This window comes from Dendrobates tinctorius, unplaced genomic scaffold, assembly GCF_039654945.1.
Source record: "Dendrobates tinctorius isolate UK_male_01 unplaced genomic scaffold, ASM3965494v1 ptg000038l, whole genome shotgun sequence".
NCBI lineage: Eukaryota > Metazoa > Chordata > Amphibia > Anura > Dendrobatidae > Dendrobates > Dendrobates tinctorius.
The window spans coordinates 29,979,907-29,993,128 of NW_027361706.1; the positions used below are offsets into that span (position 1 = coordinate 29,979,907).

At 43.5% G+C, this 13,222-nt stretch overlaps 1 protein-coding gene across 3 annotated transcripts in view; it reads right to left on the minus strand.

Annotated features, from left to right (window-relative positions):
- Positions 1–13,222, minus strand: part of CYTH4 (cytohesin 4) — a 74,771-nt gene that overhangs the window by 5,879 nt on the left and 55,670 nt on the right. The gene's annotated exons all lie outside the window — the stretch shown is intronic.

Below are 13,222 nucleotides of genomic sequence, written 5' to 3' on the forward strand. Positions count from 1 at the left end.
CGGCTCCGAGTGTGGACTTCATTCCTTAACAGGTGCCTGGAACACTGTAAGCTGACTATTTCCCCCTCTTTACATGTTACTAAGCAGGTTGGCGCCAAAAGTGCAGATGCAAAATCCCCTTCTTCCGCATCTCCACACATAATATATGGACTGTCTAGCAGTTTTGGGATTTTTGGTTGACATTTAGATACAGGAAAGATGTATATCTTTGTACCGTGTTAGCCAGTGGATAGAAAAATATTCAGGATTGAGAGTCCTCAGTAGTTGATACCTTTTAATGGCTAACTGAAAAGATGGTAATACATTGCAAGCTTTCGAGACTACTCAGGTCTCTTCATCAGGCTAGACTAATACAAAATCTGAAGTCACATATTTATGCTCTAGGCTGTATTGTGCATAAATATGTGACTTCAGATTTTGTATTAGTCTAGCCTGATGAAGAGACCTGAGTAGTCTCGAAAGCTTGCAATGTATTACCATCTTTTCAGTTAGCCATTAAAAGGTATCAACTACTGAGGACTCTCAATCCTGAATATGGTTGACATTTAAAATTTCAGTTTTTTATTCTTTTTGAATGATGAAAAAGTTAACTCTCTCCCTGCTGATCTATCAGTAAGGGATGGAAAGGAAGCTAATTGGGACCTGCAGAGATCTTCCCATACTTCAGGTCTTGAAAGAGCAAACCAAGGAGCTGTGCAGCAGGAGATGAAAGGACCTAATTAACTGCAGATCCGTCCATGTCATACTTGATGGGTCACATCCCTGAAAGTGTGGGAGATGCAATAAGAAGACAAATTTACACCTGTTACTGATTTATTCATGAGTAGTGTTGAGCTTTCCGATACCGCAAGTATCGGGTATCGGCCGATATTTGCCGTATCGGAATTCCGATACCGAGTACCGATACTTTTTTTGTATCGGATACCGGAATCGGAAGTCCAAAATGCAATGAGCCACTTTTGTGGCTCTGATTGGCTGCCGAAATGACATCATGATGCGCTGTCTGTGCGCATCATGATGCGCCGTCAGTTCGGGCCTTCGGGGGGGCTGTGCCGACTGTCCGGGGGTCTGTGCCGGCCTGCCGGTGGTCTGTGCCGGCCTGCCGGTGGTCTGTGCAGGCTCCGGGGGTCTGTGCCAGCCTGCAGGGGGGGCTGTGCCGGCCTGCCGGTGGTCTGTGAAGGCTCCGGTGGTCTGTGCCGGCCTGCCGGTGGTCTGTGCAGGCTCCGGGGGGCTGTGCCGGCCTGCCGGTGGTCTGTGCAGGCTCCAGGGGGCTGTGCCGGCCTGCCGGTGGTCTGTGAAGGCTCCGGTGGTCTGTGCCGGCCTGCCGGTGGTCTGTGCAGGCTCCGGGGGGCTGTGCCGGCCTGCCGGTGGTCTGTGCAGGCTCCGGGGGGCTGTGCCGGCCTGCCGGTGGTCTGTTCAGGCTCCGGGGGTCTGTGCAGGCATCGTCTGATGGGACTACAAGTCCCATCGGGCGATGCCTGCTACCATGACAGTGATTGACACATTAGCCAATGATGGGACAGTAGTAGTCCCATCATCCGGCTAATGTGTTGAATGTAAAAAAAAAAAAAAATTACATGCTACATACATACAACATGCATACTACATATATACTACATGTAACATACATACTACATGCAACATGCATACTACATACATGCTACATACTACATGCATGCTACATACATGCTACATACTACATACATGCTACATACATACTACATACATAATACATATATACTACATGCATGCAACATACATACAACATATATACTACATGCATGCAACATGCATACTACATATATACTATATATACTACATGTAACATACATACTACATATATACTACATGCTACATACATGCTACATACATACTACATGCATGCAACATACATACAACATATATACTACATGCATACTACATATATACTATATATACTACATGTAACATACATACTACATATTTACTACATGCTACATACATGCAACATACATACTACATACATGCTACATACATACTACATACATAATACATATATACTACATGCATGCAACATACATACAACATATATACTACATGCATACTACATATATACTATATATACTACATGTAACATACATACTACATATATACTACATGCTACATACATGCAACATACATACTACATACATGCTACATACATACTACATACATAATACATATATACTACATGCATGCAACATACATACAACATATATACTACATGCATGCAACATGCATACTACATATATACTATATATACTACATGTAACATACATACTACATATATACTACATGCTACATACATGCAACAAACACACTACATGCTACATACATGCAACATACATACTACATACATTCCGCATACATACACACTACATGCTACATACATGCAACATACATACTACATACATGCTACATACTACATACATGCTACATACATACTACATATATACCACATGCATGCAACATGCATACTACATATATACTGCATATATACTACATGCATGCAACATACATATATACTACATACAATACATACATATAGACATACAGTACATTTAACATAGAGTACATACTCACTGTCACTTGTCACTTTGATCCCCGAAGCCATTGTCCCCTTGAGGAATAAATATCAAAATAAAAAAACACCAATATACTTACCCCGATCCGCAGAAGTCCACGAGGGTCCCACGTCCATCTTGCGTGGAGAACAGCAGCATCAGCAGCTGATGCTACCGTTCTCTACCAGCTCCAGGAATACAATGACGGAAGGTAGGTATCCTTCCGCACTGTATTCCTCCACAACTTTAAAAAAAAAAAAAGTCCCTAGTCTCACTTTATGCCACTGCTGCGTGGGAAATTCCCATGCAGCAATGGCATAAAGTGAGACTAGGGACTTTTTTTTTTTTTTAAAGTGGTGGAGGAATACAGTGCGGAAGGATACCTACCTTCCGCCATTGTATTCCTGGAGCTGGTAGAGAACGGTAGCATCAGCTGATGCTGCTGTTCTCCACGCAAGATGGACGTGGGACCCTCGTGGACTTCTGCGGATCGGGGTAAGTATATTGGTGTTTTTTTATTTTGATATTTATTCCTCAAGGGGACAATGGCTTCGGGGATCAAAGTGACAAGTGACAGTGAGTATGTACTCTATGTTAAATGTACTGTATGTCTATATGTATGTATTGTATGTAGTATATATGTATGTTGCATGCATGTAGTATATATGCAGTATATATGTAGTATGCATGTTGCATGCATGTGGTATATATGTATTATGTATGTAGTATGTATGTTGCATGTATGTAGCATGTAGTATATATGTAGTAAGTATGTTACATGTAGTATATATGTAGTATGCATGTTGCATGCATGTAGTATATCTGTTGTATGTATGTTGCATGCATGTAGTATATATGTATTATGTATGTAGTATGTATGTAGTATGTAGCATGTATGTAGCATGCATGTAGTATGTAGCATGTATGTAGTATGCATGTTGCATGTAGTATATATGTAGTATGTATGTTACATGTAGTATATATGTAGTATGCATGTTGTATGTATGTAGCATGTAAATTTTTTTTTTTTTTTTTTTTTTACATTCAACACATTAGCCGGATGATGGGACTACTACTGTCCCATCATTGGCTAATGTGTCAATCACTGTCATGGTAGCAGGCATCGCCCGATGGGACTTGTAGTCCCATCGGACGATGCCTGCACAGCCACCCAGAGCCTGCACAGCTCCCCGGCAGGCCGGCACAGACCTCCGGAGCCTGCACAGACCACCGGCAGGCCGGCACAGCCCCCCGGCAGGCCAGCACAGACCACCGGAGCCTGCACAGACCACCGGCAGGCCGGCACAGCTCCCCCGGAGCCTGCACAGACCACCGGCAGGCCGGCACAGACCCCCGGAGCCTGCACAGACCACCGGCAGGCCGGCACAGCCCACCCGGCAGGCCGGCACAGACCCCCGGAGCCTGCACAGACCACCGGCAGGCCGGTACAGACCCCCGGAGCCTGCACAGACCACCGGCAGGCCGGCACAGACCACCGGAGCCTGCACAGACCCCCCGGCAGGCCGGCACAGCCCCCCGAAAGGCCCGTACAGACCCCAGAGAGGCTGTACAAGGCAAAAATAGGGTTTTTCTTATTCCGATACCGGAAGTCCCATAGACTTGAATGGGACTTCCGGTATCGGAATCGGCGATACCCGATATTTTTTTTAGATCGGCCGATAACATCCGATACGATACTTTTAAGTATCGGACGGTATCGCTCAAGACTATTCATGAGTAACATTAATATAAGATGTGGCTAGTGGTGTGTGCATGTAGCAGTATTGTGTGTGTGTGTGTGTGTGTGTTTCTGTATGCAATAGAGGTCTGTGTGCAGCAGTGTTATATGTTTGCGCTCATCAGAGCTGTGTATGTATTATGTATGTATTATGTATAAATGTAGCAGCAGAGCTGTGTGTATATGTATGTAGCAGTGTGGTGTGCATACATGTATGTGTTCAGCAGAAATGTGAGTATTTATATATGCAGCATCACAATTGTGTGTTTATATATGTTGCAGAGCTATGCACACATGTCTATACAGTAAAGCTGTGTGTGTTTAGTTATGCATCAGTGCTGCATGAGTAATTATATTTGTTAATCTGAGATGTGTGTATGTATACAGCCGAGCTGTGTGTTTGTATGCAGCAGATCTGAGTGCTTGTATGCAGAATATCTGTGTTTGTATACAGCAGAGTGTCTGTATGAAACTAATCTGTGTGTATGTATGCAGCAGATCTGTGTGTTTATATGCAGCAGAGCTGTGTGTCTGTAAGAAGCTAATCTGTGTGTTTGTATGCAACAGATCTGTGTGTCTGTATACAGCAGATCTGTGTGTTTGTATACAGCAGATCTGTGTGTTTGTATACAGCAGAGCTGTGTGTTTGTATACAGCAGAGCTGTGTGTTTGTATACAGCAGAGCTGTGTGTATGCAGCAGAGCTGTGTGTCTGTATGCAGCAGATCTGTGTGTCTGTATGCAGCAGAGCTGTGTGTTTGTATGCAGCTGCAGTACTGTGTGAGTGTAAGTATGAGTTGTATGAGTGATCATGTGTATGTATGTAGCGGAGCGGTGTACCTTTTTGGCAGTGCTGAACACTTCTGTGCATGCATGAAGCAGCACTTTGTTTGTAGCAGTGGTGTGTGGGTGTAAGGGGTTTGCCAAGGGTAAGTGGTGCCCCACTCCCCTTGCCCGTGTTTGTGTTATGTCATGTATGTTTTGTAATGCTGCTACTGTGTAGTGCAATTTGTAAATATGTATGTTGTAGGGAAAGTGCAGTACTTAAGTTAGCTTACTAGATGGGGACACATAACCACAAGTAGATTAGGGTAGGGAATAGTTAACATAGGAGGGGCCAACTGTGGGTAAGTCAGTGAGTTTCCTCCATTTTAATCTGTAGGGCCTTAGAACCCAGACAGGGTAGTTGGCAATTAATGTTTAAGCCAGTAGCCCAGTCATTCAGGGCCTGCGGGCTGAAGGTCACAGCAGTACAGAAATGCAGGGCAGCTCCAATATGTGACAGTTAACTACATGGGCAGATGCCATTATGTCTGGGGCGAAACGGACAGGGGAACTCCTGAAGTTAGTGACGTTGACCAAAAGGAACATTGCAGTACCAGATGAGTCGGTACGACCCTGGGACATTCCGGAAGAAGTGAGGGAAAAGGATGTACTCTGAGATGAACCCTATGTTGCCTCTGTGATTGAACTGAACGTACTGACAATGGAACCAAGTAAAATCGTTTATTTTAACTTTGAACTGGCCTCTGACTCAGAGGACCCTGATGAATCTGAAGGTGGAAAGAAATGTACGCTACAAAGGGGACATTGTGTGCATGTGGCGGGAGACCAGGGCGTCATTGAGCAACCATTATCAGCCACGACTATGGCCCTGGCTCCCCCAACATGTATACAGCAGCAGCATAGCTGTGTGCGCATGTATGCAGCAGAGCTGTGTGCTTGTGGGTATGTATACAACAGAGCTGTGTGTTTGCAGTAGTGCTGTGCAATTGTATGTGTGTGTATGCAGTAATGTGTGTTTGTGGCAGAGCTGTGTGTGTGTGTGTATGCATCAAAGCTATGTGCGCAGCAGTGCTGTCTATTCAGGTACTATTCAGGGAGCAGAGCTGTGTGTGCATCTGCTGAGTGCACAGAAGTGTTGTGTGTATATGTACATGCGGGATAGAAAAACTAAAAGGAGATGTCTTAATTATAGTAATACCTCCCTACTCTAACTTAGAATATGAAAATTATTTCTATTGACTTCTACACTTAGTTACTCCAACAAAAAAATTTCAACTAGTAGGAAACACATTTTACCTAATGTTTTTATATCTAAACCTGTTGTGTCTTACAGTAAGGCTGGGATCACATATGCAAGAAACTCGGACGAGTCTCGCACGTCAATACCCGGCACTGCCACCGGCACTCGGGAGCGGAATGTGCAGCCGGGTATTAAGATGCGAGACTCGTGCGAGTTTCTCGCATGTGTGATCCCGGCCTAAGGTGCATCATCCTATAGTTCAAAAAATATGGTATATAATATTTTCCAAATCGATCTGCATTGCACTAGTCAACATCAGAATGGGATGTCACGTGTGGGAAGAGGCTGCCATGCGAAAGTTTGCTATGCAATGTGACTGGCTCCTCTAGGATTTTCTTTTTGTATGACATGATTTGAAACATGTACTGAAAAATGTGTCTTGATCTACAAGTAGAGAAAACCTCCATTCAGGCAGTTTTATTAATATTTGCTGGTAATGAATTTACATCCAAATTAGTCAAGAAAAATTTGGCATAACCCTTGTTAGTGAATTTTCCCATGTTGTCCATCTGTGGTCACCGGACACGTCTTAGCTAGGGGTTTTCTTTTTTTAGCATACGGAAAACTTTTTTTTATGCAATGAATATACTTTGTTACTTAACTGTGGAGAGCACATTTGAAAGATTATTGCTACTTTCCCATAGATGAAGCAACAACATTTCACATCCTCCATTTCCAGTATGTGTGAGATCATGTGCGGACGTTACTTCTCCTTGTGTAAAACAGACTTCCTCGTTGATTGTCCTTATCACATACGTTGCCTTATGGCTGAACCTACTACACTTGGCTAAGCAAACTGAAAAGTCTAAAATCAAGGAAAGCGGCAGAAAAATGTTTCCAAACCCCAAAAGATCTAGTTTTATAGTGATTCCTTTCAGCTAAAGTGAAGTGTACAAAAAGTCCATCAATTAGCTAGAACAAAAATGGATCTATCCTTGGAGGACCAGGTTTGTCAATTCACTTTAAGGGGCTTCATGTAATATTTCAGTTCTCCTGTGGAGGAGCTGCAGGAAAATTCAGCACTTGCTAAAGAATTAAAAAAAAAAAATTGCAAATGCTCAGGGGGGGCATAAATGTTAATATTTCACCATCCATTAGTTTTAAATCTTCACTTTTATTAGATTCCAACTAATAAAAGTGAAGTTTTAAAACTAGTTGTTGGTGAAAAATTGACATTTATGCCCCCCTGAGCGTCTGTGAATTTTTGATAAATACTTGTAGTACCACCATCTTTAACTTGAAAAGGACCAAGTAAAGTAAATTTATGGCACTTATTCCTGGGCTTTAACCCTGTGCTATTGTAAATTTACAGTGCCGGGTTAAAGCTCTTACTCCTGCAATCTAGCAGAAGTAGGTCAGATCTCTGGCTGGCAGACACAGCCGAGAACAGTAGGGAGAAGACAGAAGTGGTTTATAACGGTTTCTGTTTTCTATTTTGCTGGCTACATAGCGTTCAATGAGCACCATGTAGTATACAGAAGTATCAGCAGTGCTGATGCCTCTCTAGGACCTGACGATACCATGATCACCAGGTCTCTGCTAGCATATCAGAGCTGATGGGTCTCTCAGCAGATCCAGATCATGTCCGCCAGTGATAGATGTTACCGTGATGTGCTGTTTTCCCCTGTTATTGGGGCTCCTATAAATGCTCAAGTTACAGTGGAGAAAAAAAAAAAAAAAAAAATTTCCCCAGAGATCTTTGATAATATCTTGGGGAAAACATTGTATAAAAAATATACACAAAAAAATTTGCAAAAAAAATAGAAAAATAATGAAAAGAAAAAATGACCCTACTCCCCATCACCAGGTTAGGTTATTTAATATAAAACATGAACAGTAAAAAATATATTTAAAAAAATTGCTTCTTTCTATATTTGCATTGCAAAACAAAAAAAATAGTAAATAAAAATGTATGTATGTCACAAAACAATAGTAAAAAATAATATCATTTGTCCCTTATAAAAAAAGAAAGGTCAGTGCTGGTGGGTGAGAATGTAGAGGATGTAGTGATGATTTTATGTTACAATTTCAACAGCCATTTTTTACAAATTTCTAAAAGTTGGATAACCCCTTCAAAATGGACTGTTTCCGTCTTCACATCCTTTATGTCATTTCTTTTATTTTACCAGGTTTCGGTTTTGAAGCAAATTTCCTAATTATGTTTTTCCCCCAAAATGGGATCCTTTCCATTTTTCTTGGAGGCATTTGACCAACGAGCACAAAATAGTGAATACAGCTAATGTTAGCCACCCCCGTAACCAGTATAACAATAAAGGGGGGACTCATGGCAGCATAAACCATTATGCTTTTTACATGATGTTTTGGTCACAATAGGGTTAACAATCTGGTCTTATGTTCTGTCAAGGCCCTGTGTCAAGCTGGAACCGGTTTTATCTGGTTTTTGGCGCTCTTTTTTAAAGCAACTGTCATTGGTCAGTTGATTTTGGCGGTTGTTTTTCTACACTATCTCGTATATAGAACTGTTTATCTTATCTGTGGCATTATGTCACTGACAGAAGAAGAGAAGATCCCACCCTCCCTCCCCTTTTGTTAGCCGTTTTTTCTTGTCGTGATGTTCCTTTTGTGGGGAAATCGCCCTTAATTGGGTGGATTGGATTTGTTATTGGAAATATGGTGTTTTGATATGTTATTTATTGAATGGAGTATTTATTACAGAATATGTAACCCAAAAATAAACATCACGGCCACTTTTCTGCCAATCTTATTGTCTGGAGTATTTATTTTATGTGAATGAGTTTTATGCGGCCATGTAGAAGTTAGTAGCGTAGGGATGTGACACACAACACACATTCGGAGATGTAAAAAACAGTGTACAAGTTTAGAAAAAGGGGACTTCTACGTTCTTATGAAGAAATGGGAAGTGAGACAATATATATTGCTGGAATGCAGAATTACGTACCAATAGGGGAACTAACTCACATACAGCTTGACATAGTTTCTTTTGTGGTTTCTTCACAAGTCTCTTTCCATAGCTTCAGAAATAGCTGGTCTACAAAAAGCCTTTACTGACATCTATGTGAAGCAGATAATGTCCTACTCTTCAGAGAGTGAAACAAATTATATTTCCAACTAATAAATGTATCCCCTTGAAAAAGCTATGTGCGAAACGCATTTTAAGTTGGTTTGGATAACTATCTATTACATCACAGATCATGTCTCACCTTATATATATATTTATGTTTTGATATATACTAATGCATATTCACTTTAATCAAAATAGTTCTAATTTTTGATTATGCTTTATACTACAATGCCCTCTTGACGGATTCATTATTCTTTGATTACATGATGTGTTATCTTACTATACTCATACCTCTGTATGTCTGCACATGTTTTTGATATATCTATGCAAGCTTGGGGATGAAAGTGGAGATGATCATTGTGATTTGTCCTGATGAAGAGGTATGATTGATCACCTCGAAACGCGTTGACAAATAAAATTGCAACCATACTGCATCTGTCCCCCTATCGTATATTCTGTCCTTGGCAGCACGGGTTTTATATTCACTTTCATCTCCAAGTATGATTCATTTGTACACATTTATTTTTTTGAAAATCGGTGAACTAATAAATGTAGTCAAGAAAACGATTTATTCTGCTGTCTAGACCGGTTACAATTGTATCAAACTTTCAGCTGTGAAATCTAGTTGATCTCTGTGGAGAGATGAAGCTCAAAGCTTGTGGAACCTGTAAGGTAGCGCTTGTCATTCCGGTAGGGGACACTCGCTAGGCAGCCAAATAACCAGGTCCGGCACGGGTTTCTCATATAACTCTAAGAGTCCATGTGGTTTATTATGCAGCATAAATCGTGAGCAGCAACAGAAAGTTCATATACAACAGCATAGCGTCCATGACAGAGCTTCACACTGTTTATCCTGCGGTCACACTGGTTGTGCAATGTCCAGCACTCAGGCTCTCTAGCCTCACAGTTATATCCCCTGTGTCCGGATTACCTCATAGCTGCTTCTAAGCGCAGACGTTTATTCCCTTCAGGGAACTCTCACACACGTCTCCACGTGTACAGGAAGGCAGCCACGTCAGCCCAGACAAGACCTTCCAGACAGTCCAACCGGGTGCAAGCATTCACTCATGTAACCTACCCTGGTCACCTTATATGGTCCGTAGCCACGCCCACCGGATCACATGGCTATGACCTCATCGAAGGTCCTTCACACACATCTACTTTACTATGGCGTTCTAGACACCGCCCCTAGGTGGGTTTGTAGGTAGCTGGTCTCAGCAGCTACCTGGAAAGCTCTCCCTGACACAGTGTAACGAAAGCTCAGCAGTAGAGATGAGTGACTTTGCCTTTTCTCGGGTCGAGTCGGGTTTCATGGAACACGACTTTCTCAAAAGTCGTGTCGAGCGAAATCGGCCCTATTATCGTGAAAAGTCAAAGGCCGACTGAAACACGAAACCCAATGCAAGTCAATGGGGAAGAAAAGTGGGTAGTGAGTGGAGGACAGGAAACACACCTACAGTGCCCATTTTAATGCCAAAAACATCAATTCTTATTACTTAAGCTGGTCAACCTTAATTTACTTTATAATAATAGTTAGGCATTGAAAACTGGGGTTTATTTGGCTAAAGTTGTGGGGGGGGGGGGTAGGGCTGGCTCCAGATTTTCGTGGGCCCAGGGCCAAAGAGTGTCAATGGGCTCCTTTAACACATACCACAACTCATGATCCTCTGATACGGCAGAGAAATAGCAGTATAGTACAATGAAAAATACTTCTTCCATCTCATGACTGATATCAATTTTAAATTCTCCAATAGCTCCAAAAACGGACAGTATATTACTCCATACAGTATTATGGCCACCGCATAGTGCGCTATACAGAGTAATGAGGGCTATATATTTCTCTATACAGAATCATTGGTCCCATATAATGTTCCATACAGTATATGATGAGTTCCACATAATGCTACAGTATATGTTGGTCCCCATGGATGAAGCTCCACTGTCTTATGGGCCCAAATAATGCTCCTTATATAATGGGCCCCATTTCTAATGCTCCAGTGTATAATGGGCCCTGTAAATGCTGCTCCAGTGTCTGATGTCCACCTTTGGAATGCTCCAGTGTATGGTGGGCCTCATATCATTCTCCAGAGTATAGTGCTCCCCAAAGATAGCTGCCCCAACATTGAAAACAATCAAATAAGTCTCCTCAGTAGGGAATCCCTGTACTAGTCTGGACTCCTCGCCATCCCCATCTTCCATCTCACTGCACTTGGATTGTTTAGGCAGATGGCGTACAGACGTGATGTCATCGTGCTCTCTGACCAGAATGTCACAGTCAGGAAACGCGGAAGATGTCACAGTGGTGGAGCAGGGAGAGGTAAGTATTTCAAATTTGCAAGTGCTGTGATCCTGAACAAGCAGAGGGGGCCCACTCGTTGGAGATGGCACTGGCACAGGGCCCCTCATAGTACGCCGGTGTGTCTGATGGCGTGTGTGCACCCCCACCTTCAGAGACACTTGATTCTACTATGAGGGACCTTGTGCCAGTGCCCTTGCCAAACAGTGTGCCCACCCACCTTTCCAGGGCAACGGCACTCGCACGGGTGCATGCGCCAGGTGGTGACCCCGGCCCTGTAACACACTAGCAGCAGGGCAAGCGAGCTCCTGTAAGGCATATTGTGCCAATTCAGGCCAGGTGTCAAGTTTACTGGCCCAATAGTAAAAGGGGAATGACCGGTGAAGGAGAACATTGATATGGGAGGAGAAGTAGTTTGTTACCATACTTGACAACTGCTGTCTCCTGTCACTTTCGATCGATGCAGTATTACCAGTCGTATGAGCGGTACTTCAAAAATCAGTCCACAGCATGGTCATGAAACCCCTGTGTCCAACGCCAGTGGCGTATCCAGGGGGGGCAGCCGGGGCAGTTGCCCCGGGCGCAGGCAGCAGGGGGGCGCAGTCGGGCCGCCCGGCCGCCTAATGCAGCGGTCCGCAGTATGCCAATATCTCCCCCTCCCCCCGGCGGCTGCGCTCTGCCGCTACTAGTCCTGGGAGTCGGCGGTTCTCTGTGTCAGCTGTCAAGCTGACAGCCGACGCAGAGAAGGAGGCCGTGCCGACTCCCAGGCAGCAATTGTACTTGGCGTCTTGGCGTGTACTTAATGTGTGGGGGTTAATGTGTGGAGATGGGGGTTAATGTGTGGAGATGGGGGTTAATGAGTGGGGGGTTAATGTGTGGAGATGGGGGTTAATGTGTGGGGGTTAATGAGTGGAGATGGGATTAATGTGGGGGATTAATGTGGGGATTGGGGTTAATGAGTGTGGGGGTTAATGAGTGTGGGGGTTAATGAGTGGAGATGGGGGATTAGTGAGTGGAGATGGGGGATTAATGAGTGGAGATGGAGGTTAATGTGTGGAGGGGTTAATGAGTGGGGATGGGGGTTAATGTGTGTGGGGATTTTGGAGTAGGGACGAGGGGTTATTGAGTGGGGATGAGTGTACTTAATGTGTGTGGGGGATTGGGGATGGGGGGATTTGGAGTGGGGGTACATAATGTGTGGGGGGACATAATGTGTGGGGGGATTTGGGAGTAGGGACGAGGGGCTATTGAGTGGGGATGGGGGGTACTTAATGTGTGTGGGGGATTGGGGATGGGGGGGATTTGGAGTGGGGATGGTATTTAATGTATGTGAGGAGATTTGAGGACACAAAATGAAGAGTATGTATGAGGAAACAGTATGGGGGATGGGTGCAGACAGTAAGGGGTGCGAACGGGTGAATGCATGTGGACACAGTATGGAGAGTCGGGGATATGTGTGAGCAGACAGTATAGAGAGT